Source organism: Hydractinia symbiolongicarpus, chromosome 4 (assembly GCF_029227915.1).
Source record: "Hydractinia symbiolongicarpus strain clone_291-10 chromosome 4, HSymV2.1, whole genome shotgun sequence".
NCBI lineage: Eukaryota > Metazoa > Cnidaria > Hydrozoa > Anthoathecata > Hydractiniidae > Hydractinia > Hydractinia symbiolongicarpus.
In genome coordinates this window covers 7,856,923-7,882,503 of record NC_079878.1, presented here as the reverse complement: position 1 = coordinate 7,882,503, position 25,581 = coordinate 7,856,923, and the positions used below count along the sequence as shown (strand labels likewise).

The window sequence follows — 25,581 nt, the reverse complement described above, 5'->3', positions numbered from 1 at the left end:
CAAAAAAAGTTGCTTAACAGATGTTTGTGATAAGAATTTTGTTTTGATTCACTTCCATAAGTGGAGCTTAATAATAAGATCTTACTTTTTTTGTAACAAGCTCCTTTTTATTTATAGTTTTAAAAGTACAAAGCGAAGCACTAAAAATTGCTTCAAGTTTTACCATCCAACATTAATTGCGAGCTGGTTAATTAGTGATTGAAAAAAACCGGTATATGGATTTTCTAGGAAAATAAATGTTTTCCGCTCATAGCTACTATAGGTAGCACAAGGGCAAAAGTGCAAAATGAAATTACTGTATGTTAAAGTTCAATACGAATCTAGAGTATGTGTCAATTAATTTTCTGATTACTTTGTAATGCCGAATTTTTTCTCAGGTGTAATTCATTTAACCATTATTCTTTCACTTGACGCTTCAAATTACTTTTCTTATCACTTTGTAATGTTGAATTTTTCCTCATGTGTAAGCCATTCAGCCATTATTCTTTTTGAGACAAGAAACACAAAATGGGTGATTGAAATTAAACATTACGCAATAGGAGAAAGGAACAATACCAGTAAAAGGAATAGCTGAGAAAATTGCAATTAATTACGTAATTAGCGTTTTTCAATTTTAAAAATACACTGCTTAAAATGAATAATATTTTTCTGACAATTTCTTATTTCCTTCCTATCAAGAAAAAACAAATTTTAAACCATTCAACAAAAGATCAACAGCTACTGTTTCAATGAAGGTTTAATGTACCAGCGGTATTTGTGTCGATGCTCATTCACACAGGAGAACTATTCAATTATTTTTTGATATTTTAATTGTATTGTTTCGAGTTACAGAGCCTATCACATAATTAAGTTTTTTAAGGTTTTGCCTTATATAGGCAAAAAGGTTGCGCCTGCAATTTAGGTAACATTTTTTATTAGGTATTGGATTAATTTTTGCGTTAAAACCATTAATAATTTGAAATTAACTCTCAAAAATTTATGAACTCTCATAGGACAGAATTGTTTTTGCTGGATTATTGCGGCGTTTGGTGAAACAGTCAAGATTGGCTATTGGACAATTATATGCTCAATTGATTATTTCTTAAGTGAAGTAAATTTGTGTGTGCGTGTGTGAACAGAAAATCCAAGGCATGGAAATTTTAAGTCATGGAAATCCAAAACAGGATTTCACCCTAAGTGGTTTGAAAATGAATGAATTTAAGTGCGTGGAAAGAAACAGAGGAAACTAAAAACCAACAAAGTATCTGAAATCTTTTGACACTTTATCGTTTTTTCATTCATTCTAATCCTTACTATCATTTGACACGAATGAAATTATAATCCATAAGGACTTGTTAGCGGCAAGTCACATTTTTAAAACTACCCACGACTCTTCTCCAAAAAAAAGAAATTATGAAAATTAATTTTTTTCTGGTAAAAGTCACGCGCGCCCTTAAACATTTTGTATATATTGATAAATGGGATTATATAGTACTAAAATTCGTTTTCCAGTTAGGAAAATGTATCACTTCACTCTTAAGCGTTGAAAATTCAGAGTCAAATTTTTTAACTTTTGTTTGCAAACATGGCAGTTCTAATGAAAGAGATAGTTTGCTCTCATCAGTTTTAAAAGTCCATAAAAGCTTCTCAAATTGATTGTAAACTTATGAAGTCGTTTTGAAGTTTGTATGAAAAGAACTTTTGCATCAGAGGACTATGCAGCTTAGTTAAAAAACATTACACGGGCTCTAATGTTCTATGAGACCAATTTCTCATTCATAATGCAATTATTCCCTATCGGCAGTCGATGAATACGTCACAGGTCATGTGAGAGCGACTCATGTGACTTCAATAAAAATCACGTTTTAGGAGCATGCACATAATAATAAGTCGATAGGTGATTAATGTAATTGCATGTGTTCATAACATCTTTCTGGTAGAGATAAAAGTTCACCATATAGATGCATTGTCTCCACGAACATGTAATTAGTCGGCCATTTGTTTACACTTTAAGATAATTAATCGGATTAGTCACTATTGTAACGAGATAAAAAGGCGACAATACGATCATGCCATCATTTTATATTGACGTCAATATTTGAATTGAAAGTACATCAGTAAGACAGGAATAAAGTAACATTCTTATCTGCATTCCATTTATTATGTATTGCTAAACAACAGCTGGATTTTGTTGGTCTCACAAAAACAGCTAATTATGCTTGTTTGGCCATGAAACAGATATCTGACCATCATGACGCACTTCATTGACGTTCGTTCAACCTGCTGACGCATTCATTCTTTGCAGCTATTTTATTTCAAACGTCCAGCTTGCGTGAATCATTTTCTTTTCATCTATATAACAAGATAAACAAATTGATACCTTAATTGAATTTTACAAGAAGTACTTGTTCTTAATAAGTCTTTACATGCATTTTGTTGCTTGCGTAATACTAAAACAGTAATACAGGAACCCGAGCAGGCAAAAGACGTACCAAAAGGTAAAACAAATTACCATTGATAATTTCTATGGTTGTTTTAATGAGTTCTAATCTATTGTTCAAAATCTCCGCAGGCAAACCTTTCACTGCTTCTGGGAATGCTCTCAATAGTCTTCAAGTCAACAATGAATAAAACTCTCTTCGGAGAACCCTAAGTTGAAACAGATTGTAGTGAACAGATAAAATTATAAATTGACAGTTAGGAATTGATGTAGATAAGCTGACATAAACTATTATTATTATCAATGCTAATCAGGTTCAACAATAACCAACCCAGCAATAAAAAAATATGAGTACAAAAAGAATCTTTTTTAAGGCATCATTCTAAAACGTTGAATGGAAGGAATGACATATTTTAGCGATTTGTCTTACGGAGCTACCTGCATTTTTAGCTATTCAGGAAGTTTGGCTAATTCGGCTTGAAGATTATTGCTTCACAAGTAAAACCTTAGAAGAACGAAAGTAACTGTTATGAGCTAAAAGTCAAGTTATGTCATACTTTTAAAACAGTTAAGTACCCGCCTTCTCAAAGTGGAATGACTGCAGAAAAATCAAACAAAAAACTAAAAATTGCTCCGAGGAAGAAGCACCTGCTTTTAATACGAATATTTCAAAGAGATATATTGAATTTTGAGCGGTGCTTTAAGTGACAAGAAAACATCTACTATGTGATATCATTTTCATATTTCTCAAGTCACAATATGAATAAAAAAAAAATAGAGTTAGCCCAAGTTTGCAGTGCCATATGACATTTTGCATGCCGGCCGATGCCATCATTTGGAAAAGCAGTAGGGATCCTTTTTTAAAACGCGCGATAAATTTTTGACTATGTTACACATTTATTATTTTTATTTTATATAAATATAAAAATAATAAATATACTATTTTTATGTTAATATTTATCAGTTTTACCATCGATAGTTAACAGCATTAGCGTTTGGTTATCCCCACCATGATATTTATTAGCTACTTTCAATGAAGCCATAGATTTCGCTTTAAGATAATAAATAGTAAAGCATTTTGTTGGATTAACTTTAGTTAAATCGTGGTGGTTGAACGATGGAGGTTAAACCATGGTGGTTTGCACCATGGTGGTATAGCCATGGTGTTTAAACCATGGTGGTTAAACCGTGATCCAACGCTTTCTTAATTTTCCAATGTTACTTTTATTTCCGTTGAACAAAAATTTTTAACGAAGTATTATTTGCTAACCCTACTGCCTTTTATATATAAAGCATTCTAATGTTTCATATCCAGACACCTCACCCAGTAGGAACAGAATTATCAAATACACAAACAATAAAAATATACGTTTCACAATAAAAGTATTAAAATACGGTATTTGCGTCATTCCGTAACAGCAGAGCGTTTAAATTGGAGCCGATAGTGTGAATGGTGTGGTATATGAAATTTGTTTCAATGTTTCAAAGCACAATATAAAAACATAAAACAATATTATATTTCTTTTTTTTTTTTTTTTCAAGCACGAGACTTGTATATTTTTTCTTCATTAAAGATAAATTACTTTTGAAGATGTGAAGAAATTTTGGTTTTGTTGCTTAAATAATTAAATCTGAAAATTGAAAGATGTTAATTCGGATAATTCCACAACAGCAAAGGTAATGTTTTAAATTATTTTTTTAAAATACACGTATAAATTTTTTTAAGCACTTATGCTTCATATTACCAGCCACAGAAACCTACAAATGTTTTGAAACAGATGTGTTAATTGGTAAAATGCCATCCATTGCAGATATGAGAATAACCAAATATTGAAATGGTTATATATGTTATTATAACATAATATTTTTTTTATTAATTCTTTATTTTTATTATTATTTACACATTTTTGGCTTTTTTTAATTCTATTTTACACAAATGTCGTTCAGGAATATGATAGCCTCTTCAGTTCCTGATTATTACTATAATTCGCGGTTCTGCAAAGGGGGTTGTAGTGCATTTAAAGTTTCCATTTGAGCTGCGATAAGCTTGCAACCACACCAGCCGCTAACCTAGAACAACCGCCTAAAATTTCACTCCCATTCTCATGCTTTCTGTAAGACCAAGGTGGATGTTTTTTGAAAGTGCTAAAATTTGCGACAGCTCATAGAAGAATATAGTAACAAAAACAAAAAAACTGTTGTTTATACCTGTTTTGAATAACAAACATTAGAAGAAGTGCTAAAAACGGCATACCTAGAAGAAGAAGCAATATTGCGAAAGACATGGTAGTATTTTGTCTTTTTTTATCAAATTAATATGGAAAGCTTTTTGTTACATATTAAATGATCTGTTTAAACACGAGTCCCTTCCATTACCACCCCGCCCACTTTTTAGCACTACGACAAGAACAAAAGTGAATTTTGAAAGGCTGAAAGATATTGTAAGAACATTGCAGCGTATTAAACGTTACTGGTAATGAGTGTAATCAATTTTTGTATGTTTCGCAGAATGAATGAAATTCACAATGAAAAAATAGACGACGTTGAAGCAGCTATTTTTGTAGCTTAAATATCTTTCTTAGGATTAAAGATTATCTCCATTCTAAGATTTCTAAATGAAAAACAATTTGTTTTTGCTCTCATATTGACGTCATTAATACCTCAAGCAAAGTGGAAAGGGAAAACGAAAGCATGCAACAAGTGCATATTTTTCTGCTCAATTTAACATTGCAAAAATAAAGAAAATTGTTGCGGTGTTGACTTGTGTGATGACACATTCAGTCGGCAGGACCGACAAAGAGGTGACGGTAAACATTAGTACCTCCCTTCAACAGCACAAAACAATAGCTATAGAACGCTTGACGCAGTTATTAATGCAAAAAAACTAATCAAATCTAAACATATTATCTCTTCACAGAATAAATCGGATTTATAAGATTTAATAGATCAGTTTAAAATTAGAAAGAACTGCTATTCTTCAGTAAATTGATAAACATGTGGATTTTGTGGATCAAATTTTATTTGTGTCTCCGAATGTTCAGTCTTGTAACAAAAAGCTCCAATAAGCTAATGTAGTAACAAGATTCAATGAAGTTAACAAAATTGAAAGTTTTGAAAATTTTAAAGGAGACTGTTACATAGTTGAAATAACTCAACTTACCCCCATATTCTCTTATAGGTGTTTTTCTAAAATTGAACGTAAAAAATAAAATGTGTTGGGTTTTATTTTTTTTAAAATTGTATACTTCATTTTTGAGCCAAACTCTTCTTCCTATTTCAATCCTCCTTTTGAGTGACACGTGCATTTCTATTGTTTTTTGGAAGTTTCTTAGTTTTTCAGAATTAAATTTTGATCTTATTTCAGGGTGGTGCGGGAAGATAGAAAATTTGAGTTTTGTGTTAAAATAATTGGAATCTGATGAGACCACCCTTGGATTAAAATATTCTATTTATTGTTTCATCAACAAGAGTATATTTAAAATAATAGATGCGTGGGAACAACGAATTTTATTCAAACTTTTTGTAAACAAATTTCAATTCCAATTAAAATGATAGAACCTACAGCACTGTCATTTGAAAAAATATTAAGGATGAATATTACTTTCTGTAATGTTGAGATAAAAAAAATCAGTAGAGTAGAGAAATGTCTTTTACGGTTTTGCGAAATAAAGTTTTATTTTGTATGGCATCGACTATCTGTTTGTCTGGAATTCCTACAAATTCAAAACAACACAATTTTGGATGGATAAATAAAAGTTTTAGAATTATCCCATGCTTTGCGAGCCTTAAAAAGAGATGTGAACTTTCTAAAATATTTTTAGTGTAAAGTTCTGCTAATTCAGAACCTAAAGGTGACGACGTGAAGGTTTCCAATCGCAGTTATAACAACTGTTCAAGTTTTCTGATGATTTACAGGCTAAAAAAGACCCTCTCAAATTAAAAAATGAATGAATAAATAAATGAATGAATGGTTATGCGGAATTGTTTTTTGTCAGTTTCCTGCAAAAATTTCCGAAATGTGCTTGTGTTATACCAAAGGAAATATATACGGAAAGTTTATTTCTATTATCAAAAACAATTCATTACATGAAGTGCTCAAAGTGACTCAGCAATTCCATAGTAAAAAATTAATTTCTTGTCCTATCAAGACAATGGAAATTATAAAACATTTTTTACTGAACTACTCAAAATAAAACTTGTTTTTTTAAAAAATTTTGTTGAAACATAGATATGGAATTAAAATTAACATTTTTGCGGCTGTAAACATAAACAAATAATAACAAAAAATAGCAAGAATAATGTTTTCAATTTAAATTAACAACGACTTGAGTTTTAACCGATGCCTCCACTTATTTAAACCGAGAAGCAAGATGCAGCGGAAACTCTTGAAAACAATAACAAAAAAAAATAATAATAACAATAATAACAATAGTGTTAATAAAAGAAAAAAGGAACCAATGTAACCATGAATATGTGAGTATAAAAGAACAAGAAGAATACCACACAGCGCAAATTCAAGTCTCTGTTTAGAATTGAAAATAATTGGTGTGAGACTTACAGACACACCACCTACTTGAAAGTGGGCCACACAAATACACGATTCTTTAGTATCTGTCCAATACATGTACCTCTATTATAAATACCTTTTTCACAGCGGACTGATTTTGAATGATATGTATGAGAATTGTGAGAAAAAGCAGCAATGAATTTAAAAAAATTCAATGCAATGCGGAAATATCGATGAAAACAATTATTTATACAGTATGAATCCCAATTAAATTTGTAAGTTAAACCGACAAAGTTGGAAGGCTTTTGGGACAATGAGGGAATAAATAAAAAATGGTTATAATTTTGTACTAAGCTGTAAAAAAACGATGCAATAATAAGCGTGCAACAATACAGGTATGTAAATTCATGATTGGAAAGTCGATTGTGTGGGCAAGATGCCTTCTTTCTCATTAGCTTACAAAAATGCCAAATGGGAAATAATTGGAAACAATGTGAGAAATAGTGGATGTTGCGTAAACTACAAATGGAATTTATATTTCCGCGTGGGGATATCCGGTGCTATTCTTATTCCACCACTAATTATCGCGTTTAAGTACAGTTAACATTCTGATCATGGTGGAAAGGCACGGCATCTGAAAATATGTAGGAGATATACTTTTCGCTTAAATTAAGGCAAGATTTTTTGATCTTAAAACTGTCAGAATAAACAACATAGAAAATAGTTTGGTTTTTTTAGTAAGTTGGATCACCAACCACCTAGCAACCACTTAGTAACCACCTAGAAACCACTTAGCAACAATCTAGCAACCACCTACAAACCCAACCACCTACCAATCACTTTGCAACCACCTACCTAGCTACCACCTACCAACCCAACCACCTACCAATCACTTAGCAATCACCTAGCTACCATCTAACAACCAACTGGCAACTACCTACCAACCACCTCCCAACCAGCTATGACAACACCATTTCCTAATACACGTACTTTATTTTGTCTTACAAGAAACCTTATAAAACCTTCTGCTATAAGTCCCCTGGAAAAATCTGCTCGGGCAAGCGAACTTGAAAAAAAGCATTTCAAATATTTTTTCCTCTATATCAATAATTATTGTATTGACAAAGTGTCCAATCAGCAGGACCGACAAAGATATGAAAGCAAACTCTAAATCATACAATAATGACAGTGCGATGAATTACGCAGTTGTTTAATGTGAAAAAATTCATAAAATCTAAATAGAATTTTTTTTACAAAGTAAGTGGGATTTGCAAGTACGAACAGGTCTGTTTAAAATTAGAATTCATAGCTGCAAATTATAAGTAAGAAGGTTACATCTATGCCAAAAAATAATCCTTTAAATTATAAAAAAATTGATTGGCCACAAAGGTACAGTGTTTCGCATATGCCGTTGAAAGTTTAAAAAACAACTCATGGTCAGACCCTATTTAATATGACATGAAGCACATGAAAATATTTTACTTTTTATATTTCTAAATTAATTTTTCTAGATTTAAAAACCCTTTTACCGTCCTCCCCCTGCTGACAGAAATACTTTTAAAACATGCCTAAAATTAGTGAAAAGCCAAGCAAAAAAGAGAAGTAACATTTTCAAGAAACCTAAATCAAGGTAACGTCATCAAACTCCTCTGTCTATCTAATATAGCCTGTTGTGAGAGATTAACGGATTACCAATGGGGGCATTACACCCCACCCTACTGCTTTTTTTTTGAATAACCTTCCGCCACGTCATTTTTCCCAAAATGTTTCAGATTTTTTTGGAGTTAGCTGTTTTGTTGACAGGCGGTATCACAGAGAAATAATTACAGTCTTCCATTTATATCTTTAAACTGAATTATACTATACACTATACTTGTTTTAGATTACATAGATACTGATTACTATTAAATTCTCCTAACACAATTTTTTTCACATCTTTATCAAAGAGGCATAGTCGTCTGTATTAGGCAATTAGGTTAAGTCACAGGCTGACGAGATGGTGTAATTTTCATGTCCTGGGCAAGTTGAGGGTGTGAAATTTCTTCATCAAAATAATAAACATATTTAACACAATTTTCTCCTTTGGATAGCTACATTGTTAGCTTAAAATTAGAGTGTATCTTGATAAAAATGTTAAAGCATCTACATTCATAACAAAACCATATTAATCTTTTCCTATCACTGTATTCGAATTGTCTCCTGTCTTTGACCTAACAGTGGGTTACTGATAGTGAATCACGTCGACAGTTTCTCAATTTTTTGTTTTTAATTTGTAATTCTGAACATTCTTGCGAGTGGACCACAAATGGTGACAAATGATATCTTTAGAACTTCCTTATGCAATGCTAGAAATTAAAAATTTACAGAGAATTTTTTTTTAATAGTTACACTGATCTTTAAGGCGAAGAATGATTCATCTTAAATTTTGTTCAAAAATTTTATTCAAGGTAGATCATTTGTCCCATATTTTCCCCGATTATTACTAATTGCACATACTTTGAGATATTTAGGCAAATAGGTATTTTCTAATTAAAGAAGTTCAACAAAACAGCAATTAAAGAATATTTATTTCAATTAGAGCAATTCGATTACATTCTAAAAAACGACATAAACGTAGGACGTAAAATGGTAACTAATGAACAAGAGTTTAATTGTCTTACTGTCCAAGTAACCACAAAAAATGAAATTATTTCTTATATACAATTTAGCGAAGAATAAAGAGGTCTTTGCAAGATACTTGGCTTCCTAATGATGTAATTTGTCACCTCAGTAAGTTAGACCTTTCGTTAAAATACCATTAACAGTCTGAATGAAATTTAAATATGCGACAGAAACTGAGAAACATTTTTTTAGGTCGTTCTACTTATCCTTTTTTTTGTTAGTAAAGCACAATGAATATTACATTGTGTTTTGGACTAACAACATACAACGCCTCTGTAAATGAATTTCCTCATGGTTTATCGGGACTTATCATTGTTTTTTATTTTGTGAGAAGAATTCAAAAAAATAAGAGGCAAGTACTAATAGAAAGAAAGATGGAACAACCTTAAACGACACAAGTTTGAAAAAAAACTTGCCAAAACCGTTTTCAAATCTGACAAATTTCATGTAATAATTACAATAAAATTTTATTTTCTCTTAAAATAAATTTCCTTCAACGCAAAGGAATCGAAGTATCAACTCGAATATAATGAGCAATAAATAATAATATTTTAAAGTTTATACCTCGAAGATGCCAGCATTTTTACGTAGAAATTGTTAGCTTGTTTTTGTTGGACTCGATTGACCAGATCAGTTCTTTAATGACTTTCTCACTGTACATTTTCGGTGTTATTTAAATCGAGGCAGACATTTTTTTTAGCTTCAATTACTGTTTTTATCCTTTTGTATTCTTCCTTTCAAGCAAACGTGCAAAAGGGTTACCAAAAACCTTCTCTATGAAATGACTTTATTAAAAATGATTCAAACAAGGACAAACTAAAATTATTTTCTTAAAGAAGCCTGACATGGATTTGGCGACAAAACGTAAAAGTTCTGGTATTACATCCAACTTTGTAGTATTATATCTAACTAAAAATTCGAAACTTGCTCAGATGTGATGAATACTCAGTTAGAGAGTAAAAAAAAGATAAGAGATTAAGAAGTCAAAATAAAACAAATGAATGCAGTTATGGCGGCTGAAACTAACGGTTTTGAAATACAGTCACCCAAAGAAAGATTAGCGTTGGAAATAGGTGCAAACAACATATCTTTCTAAAAAAAATTTGATATTATCAGCAATAATTTTTTAGTAGAAAATGGAAATTTAAGATAAAAAATTGCTAACGCTTGCTAAAGTATTTAAAAATATATATTTAATTGATTAACTAATATATATCTCCAAGATGAAAGATTACTGAAAGAGGCAACAACAGTTATCGATTGTTGTCAATTTTTGAATGATAACTCGAAGTCATATCACAACTTTACTATTAATTTTAATTTTATGTTTTTATTTTGAATTTTGATGTCGCAGCTTTAAATGTTTTGCAAGCTCAAGAATTTCAAAATACAACAAAAGTTTGATTTATTTTAATATTAGCTGTGAGGAGAAAACTACAGTCTAGATAGCTATTTTTACTGTCAAGAATCTGTTGAAGTGTGTTAAAAAAATTTTAAATTTAGGGGCGATATTGTTTGTTCTTTTATTCCAAAGAAATGTAACGAGAAACTTTGGACATAAGTGATAACGTGTCAAATATTTTGCATGAAAAAAGATTAATATAAATATTACATTGTCACATTTTAATATCGTGACAGTTATCATATTTCTGCACGTTTGAATGGTGCATTATACTTTTACTAAATGACTACTAGTAGCAAAATGAAATGCAAGATCTCCCATTTTTTTTTGTAACGTTGCTTATAAACAAACTGATTTTTCAGTCGTTCTAACATTTCGTACTAAAGCAATCAACAACTTTCGCTATAACAAATCTCAATTTTATTGTGTAGCAAAATTCAGTTTTGAGCCTAAATAAGTTTATAACCTATTCACAAACAGGTGTGGTAGGGCTCAGTATCCTGTCTCCTTCTGGTCACTGCATAATTTATTAGAGCAAGAACAACCTTAAATATATAAATATATAAAGTATATAAAATATAAATACAAATAATGAAGTAGAAAATTGTAGCATCGAAAAAAAGTTGTTGGCCTCACATTCTGTTGCGAAAAATAACAGCAGAAAAATTTGCGAATTATATTTAATTTGGCGAAGAAAAACTTTTGCGGATTTTTTATTCGGAATTTTAAAACATAAACTTTCGTGAGAAGAGTCATACAAAATTAATTTAGTTACGACATCTCAACGTAGGGACTTTTCTCAAAGAGGATTGATTTATTAGTTTATTTATTAAGATATGTACTTCTAAAACAAACAAATACAGTGTTACATGACGTAAGAATTCAAGAAATTACCTCCCCCAATTCGGTTAAAAATTAGGACATGTGACCTAAATTCCCTAAATGTCTTTTTAGTCTTAGTTTCAAAGTATTAAGCGTTTCCCGAATTACATGTTTTTTAAAATTTTGGAATTTTGTTGTTTTGACCTTAACATCATTTTCAGCATCAGTAAATTGATTAATGTATAAATTTTCATCTTAATCCGACATTGGAAAGTGCTGTTTTGGTGGCATCATTGTTACGGTGAAAGCCTTCTTCATTTTCGACTTGTACTATAAGCCTCATATATTCGAGCAAAGGTAATTAGAACAAAATTAAAAAATACTGTTGTAGCAGGTTGATTGTTTGATGCATGAATATGAAAATATCACGATTTATCAATTTTCATGTGAGGATTTCGAAAATTACATTCATTTTCCTTAAAAAAGTTGTAAAGAGATGCGGCAAATCAAAAAAAATAAATTCGGGAAAGGTGTATTGTAAAAAAATATTTACGAGAGAACTGACGGCTTTGGCGTAATAAGTTTTGTGAATATTCGAAACATTTTCAAATGCGGCCTTAATCATTCTTACGACTTTTAACAACAATGGATATTCATATTCTTACTTTTGAAAATTCAAATAAAAATTTGTTCTTGATATTTTCATTGATAGGAGAACTTAGACTAACCTTTGTTTTTCTTCTTTTTCATATTCAAATGACTATCTCCTGGTTTATTGTAGACAGCCTTCCTTTACATTTTGCTTCACATCATGTCGATTCTATAAGTAGTATCTGGTATCTATTCACAATCAGATGTGATTCGCCTACCATGTTTGATTGGACATACAAAATATCTGCATTTTTTTCTACGGCAACTTTTTTCCGGGTGAGGTGGTAACTGTCACATGAAAACATAATTTTTGCGTAGTCTTTTTTATTGTCCCAAAAAATGCTCTACCTGGCATACTTTTGACCCTGAAACTTTATGTAAATAAGTTTTTTATCATTTTCGAATAAAAAACAAAACAAAGTGTTTTAGAAAAAATTCAAACAATATCTATTTCACATTTTTCGAATTTTCTTGGTGTATAAGTGATTTTTCTCATTAACGTTCCTTATTTCGGGTTTATATAATACAAAAGACTTTACGCCCCTTCCGACAAACATATCTTTACGCCCTAGGGGTTTAATGCTTTCAAGTTACACCTATTTGCGCCCTTAAAATTTTTCGATTGTTTCCCCTATTTTTAAAGTTTTTCTAAGTTCGGCAACCTGTGATGTGATTTATCTTGAGATCTATCAAAGGAGTTAAAAAGTTATTTTTCCAATCAAAAATGCACAAGTAACGCCACATTTCATCAAAAAGGCGTAACAAATTTTTTCGGACTTTTTGTTCAATTGGCGCTTCGATAAGTTATTGTGTTACGTCTAAATGGTTAGAATGCCACTCAAAGTTTCAAAATAATCATTCTTAATCAGCAAAAATTTATTGCTGACAAACATAATTTGACGCATGATTTTTATCTTTCATGTGACAGACATAATTCGTACTAAGTTTTCTGGTTTACAACAAAACACAAAGGTTATAGGGCAAGGAATTTTTTCGGACCCCTATTAAATACCGGCAAGCATAAGGTTTTAAAGACAAATGATTTTACCATTTTGGAAACCTCTTTCTCCTTATTTTCCTAACTATCTCATTCTCTGCATGTGCTTCACCTTGTTTTCTTCACAATATCATCAAATTATGTTGTTGTCAATTTGATTGGAACATAGAAACTATGTAAAGAAAGTACCCGAACTGCAAGTTACGTATGGTCTTTACTTTTATTGCTCATCCTCCTTCTACACACATCCCTAAAGTCATCCACCGTGCGATAATTTTTGTCATGTCCCAAATAAGATATGTATATCGCTGCCTTTTAGTGGGTTAATAACAACTCCATTTACTAACAACTTGCAATTTTTCATTTCTTTTAAAATACGTTCAGTTCGATATATTAGTAAGCTTTTGCTCGATAAACCATGTAACATGTTCCAAGTTTTGCTTGTTATATTCTATTAAATTGTGGATAATAAAAATATCGTTAAAATTGAAGCCAATTGGCAAGATAATTCAATCTATATTCAAAACTCCTGTTAATTGGTGGTAGGAGATAGTAATGTGCTCTGGTGTGGTAATAAGATAGATAGGTGACTTTATTTTTACTATTTACTCTCAGCTGACAAACACTCCTTGTATTAACTACTTTTATGAGTTGTTATTCAATATTATCTCTGACGTATCATTGCTTATTGACAGTTTCTGTCAAGAATATTTTTGACATCTGTTCTAAGACATAAGACAAGGGATAGTTCATTTTACTTAACTTACTGAGGTCAGAAATTATTTACATGACTAAAAGTGAAAAAGAGGTTATCATTTTAATTAATACTGGGAAAATGGAGGGAGATTTTTTCACTTTCAAAGCACTTCTGTATACAGCAAACAATTATAATTAACCCCTACCCTACAGCTAATTTTTCAAAGGGGGAGGCTTATTGGTAGGAATTTATTATTAGAAGGGGCTTACTAAATTCCAAATTTATAACATATCACAAAACAACGCATTCATTTTGTTTAGCGAAGAAAAAGTCAACCAATGTCAATGTTATCCATGTCTTCTAGCAATATATTGCTGGATGACATGGTTGTGAATGGGTTTCAGTTAGTAGCTAGGACGAGTGTCACACCTAAATGTGTTTTTTCCAAAAATAATTATTGTACGCAGATCATGCAGATTGTTTGGGGATTTAGGCGAATTGAGAGCTTAGTCTAGGTTAAGGGGGAAGGGGGTAAAGGGGGTGGGAACTTGTTAAATTATTAAACAAGACAAAATTTAGAATAGTATTTTTTGGAACGTTGCAATGATAAAATAACTTTTCTGTTTACTTTATTAAAAAGGCGTGTTCGACAACAAGCGATCGATATTTATTCTGCATATTTATACAGGATACAGCCACTTTAGTGTTGAAAACACTGTTTACAATGAAGGTCCTGTGTTTAAAAACGTATTCATTATGTACACACATGGCAATAGTTGAGCTGCATCTCTAGTAAGGGCACTCACTAAATATTCTCACGCTGTGGATCGAACCACAGATCTTGAGATTACAAAAAAACCTCCATAGCCACTACGCCACGCGCTTTAATAAATAATAATAAAGTTTGATAAAATTTCTTTTCAGTTGCTTATGTATAAAAACGAGAACGTGTGTAAACCATTTTTTTATTTTTCCATTCGCAACAAATCTTCTGAAAGAATTTTTCTTTTTCTTTAAAAGTTGAAAAAAAAAGACGTAAAGTTTAAAGCGATAAAAGGGCGACAATATAAGAGCAAGTTGTGTAATCCTGAGCGACTTACACAAGTCGTGTCGTTAAAAATTAGCAGCGATATGACGTGGCATTAAAAAATAATGCTGGCGATAAATAAGTTACTGACATAAGAAATATTGGTGCTTTCTCAAATGTTTTTACTTCAGACCAATGAGTCATTCTCATGTGCACAATCCTTGTTTGCTAAATTTCCTTACACCAGCAATAAATAATACAAATTTATCTTAATTCACAATTAATGATCTATCAAAATTCAGTGATTCCAAATTTGTCAAGAGTTTTCTACTCCTCTATTTCTTCTCGCCTGCCCGAATCCGAGTAAAAACAAAAAAAAAAGTCCTACGAAAGAGGTTGGTCCCAGGTTAAATAAAAAATTGTAATTATTGTCACAAATGTGACATTCTCACAAACACGTGCCTTACACCATTAAAGAAGCGCTTCTCGCCCAATAAGTTCCCCGAAAGCGTCCGAATCCTTTACGGCATCAAAATAGAGAACTTTCGTCTTTAATTGTTTTAATTTGTGCATTGTGAAAATACATAGAAAGTAACCACGCCCTGCTTTTTCTGTCCACCACAACATCTTTTAATAAGTAAGACAATTAAAAATTGCTTTTGCACACCAATTATAGACCTTCTGTCATTGTTTGTTTAAAAACATGTGGAAGGCAAAGTTAAGGACTTAATTAAAAATCACTTTGTACACCTGGTAAAGTCATTTATTTTTATATCTCCGTAACCAACCTAGATGTCTGGGAATTTCTAAAAGAATGAGAATTAGAGGGGAAAGATCCAGTTAACAAAATGTCTTGAATTATTTTTAAAGAAACGTTTGGGAATATTGTGTATGGTTTACAATGACCTTAGGCTCTCATTTTTACTCTCAAGGATTATTATTATTATTAACTTTTATTAGGTTCAAATTTTACAAAATTTTTCTCCCAAAACATAAATATACAAAGAAAAAGGTATCATATATAAATGCAGATATTTTAAAATAAAAAATAATATATATATACATACATATGCAAATAAACAAAACCTTAAAGACAGACAAATAAATAAGTTTACAAGGACAGGCTAGATTAAGAAGACTGAATAAAATAGGAGACATCGAAGTATGGTGAATATTTAGAAATTCGTAGTATAAAACATATTAAAAAGTAGTTTTAATATATATCGAGTGAATTGTTAATTGAAAGTGAAAAATGACAAAGCACCGTAGTTAATGAAAAAAGAACTATCCAACTAGATCGATTAGTCAAAAAGATATACATAGTTTAAATTTAGATGACATAAGGTTATGGTTTATGTAATCCCCTCAAAGAATCCGGTCAGGTTGTTAGCTTTTGTATAATTCCAAATATTTTTCCGCAATTATTGTTACGAAATAGTTGGTCGAAGCTAATTAGAACGCAAATTGTTCATTATTGAAACAATCATTTATAATGAATTATTCGCTAAGTATAAATTACATAAAAGAATTGAAAGCCTACCACAATTTGTGAGAATGTGTTGTTTTTGTGTCCATTAGAACATCATTTGGAATGATTACAGCTAAATTACTTTTTTCCTTGTTAAAAATTAGCCTTAATATGTTTTGTGAATTTATTATTGTTCTCTCAACCTTGGTAAAAAAGGTTCTTGTGAAGTTTTTTTTTTGAAAATACGAGTTGAATTTATTACATGTCTATATTTAAAACAATTACATTTATTCGGAAGGAAAATACTGCAAATTAAAAAAAACGAGGCATTTGGCCACACCCTTAATTTTTCTTACGCGTTTTTTTAATAAGTTAAATTACAATAAGACAATGTAAATGCAATTAAAATATAAACAAAGACAAATGAGTAGTTTTTTTATATTTTTACCTCTTACCTTCATACTTTTTAGTATTTTATATTATAATATTTTCTCTTATGGTCCAATAAAGATCCATGTCTTGGGAATATACGGACTACATCCAGCCCCGTCTGTTTGTGCGTGAGAGAAAAAGTCGTGTTGCGGAAATGCGATATACAAAGGACGGCCAGACAAGGGCCACTGGCAAGTCTTAAAAACAATAGCCGTCTGTGTGTTCAAAATAGTAACTGCATTGCTAATTTATGGATTCACGAAATAGCACTATCCGGAAAAAGTAAGAGTGGTAAATATCTGTAAGCACCAGTGGATTGTTTTGCGAGCTAACTACTAGTCTCTATAATAAAAGCCATATTTTTCCTTTCTATCCGCCGGAAAGAAGTTGGCTACGGACACACGAAATGCGATAGATGAAAGTCGAGCGAACCCGTGAACTTATAAACGGGCTAGTAATAGTAATAATAATAGAAGGATAAGAATAACAAAGAAGAGGCTTAATGATTTCTACTATCACAAATATACATAGACATCACAGGATTTTAAATGTAGAAAATCCTAAACCTTAAAGCAGACGTTGCAAACCAAAAAATATGTATGTCGTGTGTTTTTAAATTTAAATATCGCTTATTACGGCAACATTAAGTTTACAATATAGCTAAATAATAATAATAATAATAATAATAATAATAATAATAATAATAATAATAATAATAATAATAATAATAATAATAATAATAATAATAATAATAATAATAATAATAATAATAATAATAATAATAATAATAATAATAATAATAATAATAATAATAATAATAATAATAATAATAATAATAATAATAATAATAATAATAATAATAATAATAATAATAATAATAATAATAATAATAATAATAATAATAATAATAATAATAATAATAATAATAATAATAATAATAATAATAATAATAATAATAATAATAATAATAATAATAATAATAATAATAATAATAATAATAATAATAATAATAATAAGGATGTTCCTAATTTGATTTAGGATAGCCTGACATCTTTTTCGGATAGCCTGCCATCTTCATAGGATAGCCTGCCATCTCATAGGATAGCCTGCCATCTTCATAGGATAGCCTGCCATCTTCATAGGATAGCCTGCCATCGTCATAGGATAGCCTGCCATCCTTGTCGGCCGCCGTTAACATTTCCACTTGTGTTTAATAATGGTTGACAGTCTGGCGGACCATCTCTGTAAGAGGATGCTTGTTTATTAAGCTATGTATAACCTTTATGATTAGCTAGCTAATCATATAGGTTATACGGAGACTAAAGTTTTTCTAAACTAATAGCTGTATTAGTCCTAATTACGTGATTATCTAAACATACATATTGAGTTGTTGTTATGGTACTAATAAATATAGCTAAATACACATGTTAAAAATACAAGACTTATTGCTATGGTTAGTTTGAGTGTGTAACTTTATAGGTGCCTGGTGTTGTGGTAACTTGACAATTGTTTAAAAAATAAATATATAGCTAATAATGACCATCTTGTCTGTAGCTAGCTAGCACAGCCCTGTGCTTTAGAGAAATTTAACTTTATTAAACAAGGTTAGCAAGTCGAAAGGTGTGTTCTGTAGCTTTAGCTAGCTGTTCTTTTTCATGACTGATCTGGAAAAATTAGAAAATTCTATCCTGCACATCCACGAATCTAGATAGCTAGCTAAGCATTATCTTAAATCATTTCATACTTTTGAAACTATAGCTATATGATTCACAATAAATATAATTACGATAATATGTTATTCAGGGCTTTGACTATCACGTGCCCAGTCATCTTGTCTGCCTCTTTAAATATTCCTAAATTTCTAAACTAATTCTGTTACACTAATTCTGTTACAATGCTCCTAAAGCACCACATAAGAAAAATAGTTCACTCTTTGTCTGTTTGCTGAAGTTATATTCTTGAGATATATTCATGTTTAGGAAATGAGTCTGAAGATGCTCAATTACATATATGACCTATATCGTTTAATCGTGAAAAAGAGATCATTCGAAAGCTTGTCAAAACGCAGTTTGCGATGAAGTTCCAGATATATTTTAACTGAGCATAGGCAAAATGTTCTTAATTTTTTGAGCATTCTTCTTGTCAATTTTTTACTACATTCTTAACTTCTTTTACTTTAGGATAAAAGTTTTAACTCAGTTGTAATTTAAGTGATAAAATGTTTTGCTTTGTCAAAACAATTTGTATATATACTGTGACAGTAAAATAGTAACAGAAACTTTGCAGATATTGTTAAAATATTATCATTTTGTGTCTGTTTATAAATTATGGAAAGTTTGTCCAGTAATTATAGACCTTGATAAGCTTTGATTACGCATAGTATAGGATTTGCTAGTACTATTTCTTCTACTGGTTGTTAAGGTTTTATTAGTAATTGTTTACGCTTGAAATTTTTTTGTCCTTTCACTTGGAAAAGTGAAAGGACAAAAGAAATATCTAAGAACCTGTTTAACTTTCCTTGTTTGGCTTTTGGACTAATTGTGTTAAGTATTACGTTCATGTGTTTAACCATGTTATTTTTTAATTGCAGGTTGTCCTTTTAAAAGCCAGCAGCAGTAAAATAAGAAAATTCTAGCAATTTAGATCAAAGTAAATAATGATCTAAATTGCTAGAATTTTCTTATTCGAATTATTTTTTTAACATATTCTTGTAGTGCATTGTAAAAAAATTATTGCAAATTCTTAAAAAATGATTTATTACAACAAAGTGTGTATATATAAGTAATTTCTGAAATTCTTTATGCGTATCTTTCCTATTATTACATGTGTAGCAGTGTTTCTTCACAAAACTTGGGAGTATTACACGATCAATCTACTTTTTCAAATTTTCTCATCAACACTGTTTATCTAAAAACTGGATGCATGTTTTCTTTTAATGAGCAAAAAGGTAGTTGTATATATCATACTAAGCAATGATTAAGAAAACTGACAATTAGAAAAATTAAATTGTTAAATTGGATTGATAGTGTCCTTAATCGTGGGCAATTTTCTGTGAAAGCATGGTTAAAAAATTTTTTAAACCTCTCATATTTCTAAACAATTTCACTTTAGAGTTCATAATATTACCTGATGGGAAGCACTGAAATGAAAAAGGCAAGAATATGTGCAATCTGGGGATTATTGATATTTCAGGTATGGAGTAACTTTTTTTTCACCTACTGCACCTGTGTAAGAGTGTACACAAACTGCTTTGTGGAGTAGTTAAAAACAATGTTTAATCACATTTCAATGTGATTTTTTAGCACATGTTTATGCATCCAGGTAAATGGCGGCACGTTAGTGTAAATTGAAGCTCTTTAATGACAGCACAAGTATACCAATGTAATTTATAAAGTTAAAGAAATGGATCTAATTTATGGGTTCAAGGTATGTATAACGTATAAATATATTACAACACGCTAATTTATCAAAACTCTTTTATATGACACCATGAAACATACAAAGTGCGTCACTGCATAGTGTTTAGTTTTGTCCAGATTTTGATAGATGATGTTATATTTTAGAAAAACTTAATGCTGTTTTACGAGAAAGTCATATCTGCAAAAGAAGAAGAGAAGAAAGAAAAAACTCTTACAATATTTTTTATAGTTTATTGAACTTTTATCACTTTAACGGAATGATTATGCATTTTCGTTATATCACACTCCCGATAGAACTTTGTATTGTTTGTTAAAAGCAGTATACAGACTATATACAAAATTTTGGTCTTGCAACATCATTAAAAAACAAGAAGGTCTAAAATTAGTATTTAAACTAGTCGATAAAACCTGTGGAAAAATCCACTTAGACAGGATAACAATAAAAATGAACCGTTATTTAAATTTTGATGACGTCAGCTAGGATCTGTCAAGAGACAAAATGTTTTTTCTTGGAAATTTGTTTACTTGTTGCCTTTATGGTGTAGAGCTTGAATAGCTGATTTAAATAATGTATAGGATCATTTAAGGAGATATGAGGGTTTAAACATTTTGCTGACGTCAGCAAAAACGAACAAGTATGCAAAAAAATTATTTTAAGAAATTTGTATATTTTCTGATGACGTCATCGACCCGTCTCTTCCGAAACGGATTGGGGGACCCAGGCTTGGGAAACTTACTCAAATTGCTCCAAGGTGGTCCTTACCCACGCGGTAAAAAATTGACGTCACCACCTCGTTTCCAAGTTATTTGGCCTCAAAGTTTTAAGTGCAATGTAATGGCTTCATTAATTAATATACTTTCCGTTGACGTCAACATTATGTTAACATCAAAGTTTAGTACTTTACAGAACAAATTTATAGGTGATGTTTTATAGACTTTATCAAAGAAAGTAGTGAATATAATAATCCACTTTCCAAAAATGACAGACAGACACACGGAGCTGGCGTATTATTACAGAGATTGAAACAATGTCAGCCTGGGTACTAGTTTTCAATTATATTAGCAAAACAATCAGGGTACGAGTTTGCTGAGTTATAAAAACAATGTGCAAAAACGTAGCGGGCTGTCCGAATTTATTAGTGAGTTAAAAATGTTATCGGTCTGGGTACGAGTTTGTCGAGTTGTAAGATTAATATGCGAAAAGATGTCAGGCTATCCGAATTTATTACTTAAAATTGAATTCTGTCAGTCTGGGTACAAGTTTACTGAGATATATAAGCAATGTGCGAAAAAATGTCAGGCTATCCGAATTTATTACTAGGATTAAAATGTCGTCGGTCTGGGTACGAGTTTGTCGAGTTATAAGAGTAATGCACCAAAGGAGTTAAAATAGAATAAAATAGAATTCATAAGGTCTGGGCACGACTCTTCTGCGGAGATATAGAATCAAAGCGTGAAAAGATGTTACGCTATCCAACTTTATTACTAAGATGAACATGTTATCGGTCTGGGTACGAGTTTGTGAAAAAATCAAGCAGGGCATCTGTATTTTTTCTAACATTCAGACGGTGATACGAGCATGACTCTGGTACAGACCAGTTCAACAGGTCTGTACCAGAGTCGTGACCGTTTTACAACCCAAAACCCAGATTTCTCTGTCTAACCTAAATTTTTCTTAAAAGGAAGCATAAACCACGTGACGTAAAGTAAAAACTACGACTTCTAGCGAGTGAAAAATAATGATGGCGAAACCAAAAGAATCAGTAGATTTTTGATTTCTTTAATGGTTTTTAGTTTTGTGAATTTCAGTAGCTATATTTGAAGATTTTTGTGTGAAACTTTAGTTTGTTAGACAGTTTGTACGTCTTTAAAATTTCGGAAAATTGTTGTCATACTCTCACTTGTCTTAATAAATGTTGTGCATTTGGTTTGGTTAATTTTTACATCTGGAGTAAATGCACTTTTATTTATGTTTTTACAACGCAATGTAATGCAATTTTTTGGCGTGGCAAGGACGTGTAAACAGAGAATTTTGGGTAGCCTGACAAAAATGAAACTATGTTACTCGGTGACGCACACCAGATGTAGCAATGTGGAATTTCTTTTACTATGAAATAACTTCTTTGCACTTAACTGAAACGGTCAACATGTATATAAAATACGGACAAAAAATTCCATCAGTTAAAGCGTGGTGATCATATCGTAATGATTGAGATTCCGGGGGTCTAATTCGTAAAAATCAAAAATAAATAATTTGAGTACAAACAGAATATATACAATTAATGTAACAAAATTATTTGTTTAATGCCAGTGCATAATTTCTAAAAAACTTTCAGATCAGTTAAGCTTGTCAGCATATTTTTAGGTTAAATGGTGATCCCGACATGTTACGAATATGTTTAATGCCTTTTATTACAGACTACAATTTAATTCATGGTGACTATTACTTTTCAGATCAAAGGCTGTAAGTCTATGCTCCCTATCTTAATAACGTTCTGTCTGTCCACACGAAAACATTGTGCTAAGAAACACCAAATGCGATATGTTTTGAGGACTGACTAGTCTAGCCGTATTTTGTCTGTCTCTGCTCAAACGCGCCGCTGAGTTAGAAAATCGTGCTACGGAAACACGAATATCAAATGCGATAAGCTTTATCCAATGTGTCGGGACTGGTAAATTTAAAGGACGGACGGACATGTGGACTTTTCCACGGGCTAACGACTAGTCTATTTAATAATAGTCGTATTTTGTTCAAAAAAGATGCGTCGAAGCTTTATTTCGGAAAATTTCCGCAGAACGCGATTTTTGCGGATTTTGTTTACAGAATTAAGGTAGAATAAAAAACAAAACAAAAACGAAAACATGTAACGAAGGCCATTTTGGTTTGAAAGTAGTGGTGTCAGGTTTGTCGATCTCCTTTTGTACTTTTTTTCTTCTTAATACCACGTGTTAAAATAAATACGGTCGACCCAAACTCCCAGGGAACTGATAAAAAAGTTTAGGACGTCGAAAGTTCGAGATAAAGGATAGTCGAATTATTGAACGTCGAAGACCTTCAGAAGTTCGAGATAAAATACTCGTTAAGCCAAAAACGAGGAACAGAAAAAAGAAAAATATATATATATATTGATAGTAGTATGTGCTTGTTACTAAACTTACTTCTTTCCAAAAAAAACTTAAAATATTACTCTGCTTTCTCTAGGCTATATCCAGTTCGTGATAAAATTATTATTATTATTATTATTATTTTTATTTCTGAATTTATATACAGGATGAGTATATCAGTAAAAAATACTGTTATAAATATACGTCCTGTGAGCTGAAAGGACCGGAAAAATAGTTCCACAAAGCGAAAATTTGAGATAACGGAGTTCCAGATGTAGAACATAATTTTGCCTACAAGAGATTGCAATGACTAAAAGGACCGGAAAAAAAGTATTAATATCGATTGCGATTGTATATCATCTCGTTCTCTAGCCATGTACAGGGTCTGCTAAATTACGTGCCTTACGTGCCCTCGTGGTTACGTGCTTTATGTGTCTACGCGCCTTATTTTCTCAACGTACCTTATGTACTTACGTGCCCTAGTGCTTTTGCGTTAATTGGGATTTCATTAATAAACCTTCACGATTCAAAATAATTGGGAAATTAAGGGAAATAATTTTGCAAAAGATGAATCCTTTTAAAATTAAGGCGTTGAAATTTTCATTGTTCAAGGCTTTTAAAAAGATTGTGAAGATCCCATTGAAGTATCAACAACAACAAAAAACACGTGATTTTCGATTGATTCAGAGTAGACTAACAACCCTTACTACTGGATTCTTTAGCAACAACGAGGAGTATCCAACAAAAAGAATTATGACACAAAAATTAAGGCATGCAGGCATGTGAAAAGCTGAGGCACGTGGCCACGTTAAGTAACTACAACTTTTATAACTGTCATGAAAACATATTCCACAAAGAAAAATTGCTGAGTGATTTTACCTCTTTTTTTTACCTAACTGCTCAACTTTGAGTATATTCTGAAAAATATAAAAGGTTGGTCAACTGTTTTTTCCATGGCGGTTGTAAACTGTGTTTTTATTTCAGCTAAAATTGTGGGAGAATAAAACACCATAATTTTGTGTGTGCTTTACTTCATTCCTATACTGAAGCGCTCAACTCTACGGGTATTATTAAGTACTCCACTGGGCGTTCCACAATGGGTCACACAGCTACTTGTGGCTGATCCCGGCGTTTAAAGGTCCCCTACTTCTTTATAATAGCTGTATACGTCTGTTTGTCACGCAAAATGATAACCGCAGTAGCGAAACATATAATGCGGCAAATAAAGGACGGGCGAGTTAGTGGATTTACCCACGGGTTACCGAATAGTATAGTAAAAAAAATCAAAGAAACTGAGGTTGTCGTTATGATTTTAGGTCAAATGTTGGTTAAGAAGTATCCGACAAATCTCTACATATCATGGTTTAAATAGAATTAGTAGTACACAACAATAACACAATCTTAGTTTTGAAAGGTATCAGAATTAAAAGCTCCCAAAATATGCTAAAAGTAATCTGCGAAAAAAAAGTACTTCAGCTTCTTGATGGGAATAGAAAACAGACTGTCAAACTAGATATATTTGACACAATATAACGCCATTGATAAAGTTGTTTTCCAATACTTTGGTAAGTCATGACTATGACGAAATATCTTGTGAAAGTAAAAATGTTATTGACTTAAGGATTTAACTGTCTAGTACGTTCTACTTACTACAATACTAAGGACCAATAATAGACAAATTTTACCATACAAAATGCTAACTCCGGCCAGGGTATTTTTACATATATACTTTACAAGTAGCTATACAAAATATGGAGGCCTAGATATGAACAACTATAATATTTTCTCAATATTTGTAGATGAAACAAATTCAATCATCGAAATCAAAAGTCTCTAGTTTGCAAAATTCGCGGCCGTAGCATTATCATATTTTATTTTCTATTTTAACCGCGGTGATCAATTACGGCAACTCGCCGCGTTAACGCAAAATTAGTAAAATCATAGTGCTAATCACAACACAAAATGTCAACCTCC

At 31.3% G+C, this 25,581-nt stretch overlaps 2 long non-coding RNA genes across 2 annotated transcripts; one reads left to right on the top strand and one right to left on the bottom strand.

Moving 5' to 3' along the window:
• Positions 1-1,097: 1,097 nt before the first annotated feature.
• On the bottom strand, positions 1,098-2,897 carry LOC130641055 (uncharacterized). Its single transcript, XR_008982423.1, has 2 exons — positions 2,472-2,897; positions 1,098-2,331 (listed from the first exon to the last, which is right to left on the bottom strand). It is a non-coding gene; the product is annotated as an uncharacterized LOC130641055 (long non-coding RNA).
• Positions 2,375-22,430, top strand: LOC130641054 (uncharacterized). Its single transcript, XR_008982422.1, has 5 exons — positions 2,375-2,477; positions 2,870-4,096; positions 20,195-20,275; positions 20,386-20,509; positions 20,647-22,430. It is a non-coding gene; the product is annotated as an uncharacterized LOC130641054 (long non-coding RNA).
• Positions 22,431-25,581: the final 3,151 nt, after the last annotated feature.